The following is a 3460-nucleotide window of genomic DNA, read 5'->3' on the forward strand; positions in this document are numbered from 1 at the left end:
TGGGTTGGGTTGGGTTAGGTTAGGTTAGGTTAGGTAAGGTTAGGTTAGGTTAGGTTAGGTTACGTTAGGTTAAGGTATGAACCGTCGTAAAACCGCATTAAACAATGTCACTTAGCGAGATGCAGTGTTTTTCACCTTTACAAGTTGGGAACTGTGATATCTAATGTGAAAGCGCTTGAAACGGTCGTAATGTTGTAGAAAGCAATGTAAAGTAGCGAGTAAAACGTTTTCTAACGATAGAAGTGCGAAGTTCATGTTAGGTTGAGTTATGTTAGTTTAAGCTAGGTAGCGTCGTGAAACTACCAAAAACAACGTCATCTAACGAGATAGTGTTGTTTTATTGCGAGTACAAAACTGCGATAGGTGAAATGTTGTGAAAGCACACAAAACGGCATGAACAAGCCAAATACTGCGTGTTGTACCGTTACAAGTGCGAATTTGCTATGTTGTGATATTCTCGTTAAAGCGCATGCAAGCATCGTGAAACCTTAAAGAACGATGTCATTTAGCGAGATACAGCGTTCTGTACTGCAATAAGTTGGTGAAAAACTGTGAGGTTATGCAAATATCCTAATTGTGAACGAAACAGTGTAATAGAGCGTTTTTTAATACAAGTGCGAATGTTAGGTTAGGTTAAGATATGAACCGTCGTAAAACCGCATTAAACAATGTCACTTAGTGAGATGCAGTGTTTTTCACCATTACAAGTCGGGAACTGCGATATCTAATGTGAAAGCGCTTGCAAACGTCGTTTGGTTAGGTTAGGTTAGGTTAGGTTAGGTTAGGTTTGGTTAGGTTAGGTTAGGTTATGTTAGGTTAGGTTGGGTTAGGTTAGGTTAGGTTAGGTTAAGATATGAACCGCGCTAAAACCGCATTAAACAATGTCACTTAGTGAGATGCAGTGTTTTTCACCTTTACAAGTTGGGAACTGCGATATCTAATGTGAAAGCGCTTGAAACCGTCGTAATGTTGTAGAAAGCAATGTAAAGTAGCGAGTAAAACGTTTTCTAACGATAGAAGTGCGAAGGTTATGTTAGGTTGAGTTATGTTAGTTTAAGCTAGGTAGCGTCGTGAAACCACCAAAAACGACGTCATCTAACGAGATAGTGTTGTTTTATTGCGAGTACGAAACTGCGATAGGTAAAATGTTGTGAAAGCACACAAAACGGCATGAACAAGCCAAATACTGCGTGTTGTACCGTTACAAGTGCGAAACTGCTATGTTGTGACATTCTCGGTAAAGCGCATGCAAGTATCGTGAAACCTTAAAGAACGATGTCATTTAGTGAGATACAGCGTTCTGTACTGTAATAGGTTGGTGAGAAACTGTGAGGTCAAGCAAATATCGTAATTGTGAACGAAACAGTGTAATTGAGCGTCTTTAGATACAAGTGCGAATGTTAGGTTAGGTTGACATATCAACCATCGAAAAACCGCATTAAACAATGTCACTTAGTGAGATGTAGTGTTTTTCAACATTACAAGTCGGGAACTACGATATCTAATGTTCAAGCGCATGAAACCGTCGTAATCTTGTAGAAAACATTGTAAAGTTGCGAGTAAAACGTTTTCTAACGATAGAAGTGCGAAGGTTAGGTTAGGTTAGGTTAGTTTAAGCTAGGTAGCGTCGTGAAACTACCAAAAACGACGTCATCTAACGAGATAGTGTTGTTGTATTGCGAGTATTAAACTGCGATAGGTGAAATGTTGTGAATGCACACAAAACGGCATGAACAAGCCAAATACTGCGTGTTCTACCGTTACAAGTGCGAAACTGCTATATTGTGATATTCTCGTTAAAGCGCATGCAAGCATCGTGAAACCTTAAAGAACAATGTCATTTAGCGAGATACAGCGTTCTGTACTGTAATAAGTTGGTGAAAAACTGTGAGGTTATGCAAATATCGTAATTGTGAACGAAACAGTGTAATAGAGCGTTTTTCAATATAAGTACGAATGTTAGGTTAGGTTAAGATATGAACCGTCGTAAAACCGCATTAAACAATGTCACTTAGTGAGATGCAGTGTTTTTCACCATTACAAGTCGGGAACAGCGATATCTAATGTGAAAGCGCTTGCAAACGTCGTTAGGTTAGGTTAGGTTAGGTTAGGTTACGTTAGGTTACGTTAGGTTAGGTTTGGTTAGGTTAGGTTAGGTTAGGTTATGTTAAGTTAGGTTGGGTTACGTTAGGTTAGGTTACGTTAGGTTAAGGTATGAACCGTCGTAAAACCGCAATAAACAATGTCACTTAGTGAGATGCAGTGTTTTTCACCTTTACAAGTTGCTATCTGCGATATCTAATGTGAAAGCGCTTGAAACCGTCGTAATGTTGTAGAAAGCAATGTAAAGTAGCGAGTAAAACGTTTTCTAACGATAGAAGTGCGAAAGTTATGTTAGGATGAGTTATGTTAGTTTAAGCTAGGTAGCGTCGTGAAACCACCAAAAACGACGTCATCTAACGAGATAGTGTTGTTTTATTGCGAGTACAAAACTGCGATAGGTAAAATGTTGTGAAAGCACACAAAACGGCATGAACAAGCCAAATACTGCGTGTTCTACCGTTACAAGTGCGAAACAAGTGTGATATTCTCGTTAAAGCGCATGCAAGCATCGTGAAACCTTAAAGAACAATGTCATTTAGCGAGATACAGCGTTCTGTACTGCAATAAGTTGGTGAAAAACTGTGAGGTTATGCAAATATCGTAATTGTGAACGAAACAGTGTAATAGAGCGTTTTTCAATACAAGTACGAATGTTAGGTTAGGTTAAGATATGAACCGTCGTAAAACCGCATTAAACAATGTCACTTAGTGAGATGCAGTGTTTTTCACCATTACAAGTCGGGAACTGCGATATCTAATGTGAAAGCGCTTGCAACCGTCGTTAGGTTAGGTTAGGTTAGGTTAGGTTAGGTTAGGTTTGGTTAGGTTAGGTTAGGTTAGGTTAGATTAGGTTAGGTTGGGTTGATTTGGGTTAGGTTAGGTTAGGTTAGGTTGGGTTAGGTTAGGTTAGGTTACGTTAGGTTAGGTTAGGTTACGTTAGGTTAGGTTAGGTCAGGTTACGTTAGGTTAGGTTAGGTTAGGTAAGGATAATTTGGTTAGGTTAGGTAAGGTTAGGTGAGGTTAGGTTAGGTTGGGTTGGGTGTTGTTGGGTTGGGTTGGGTTGGGTTAGATTGGGTTAGGTTACGTTAGGTTACGTTAGGGTACGTTAGGTTAGGTTAGGTTAGGTTACGTTAGGTTATGTTAGGTTAGGTTAGGTTACGTTAGGTTAGGTTAGGTCAGGTAAGGTTAGGTTACGTTAGAATAGGTTAGTTTAGGTTAGGTTACGTTAGGTTAGGTTAAGTTAGGTTAGGTTAGGTTTGGTTAGGTTAGGTTAGGTTAGCTTAGGTTAGGTTAGGTTGGGTTCGGTTGGGTTAGGTTGGGTTAGGTTAGGTTAGGTTGGGTTAGGTTAGTTTAGGTT

This window comes from Rhipicephalus microplus, unplaced genomic scaffold (genome assembly GCF_043290135.1).
Source record: "Rhipicephalus microplus isolate Deutch F79 unplaced genomic scaffold, USDA_Rmic scaffold_149, whole genome shotgun sequence".
Taxonomy (NCBI): domain Eukaryota; kingdom Metazoa; phylum Arthropoda; class Arachnida; order Ixodida; family Ixodidae; genus Rhipicephalus; species Rhipicephalus microplus.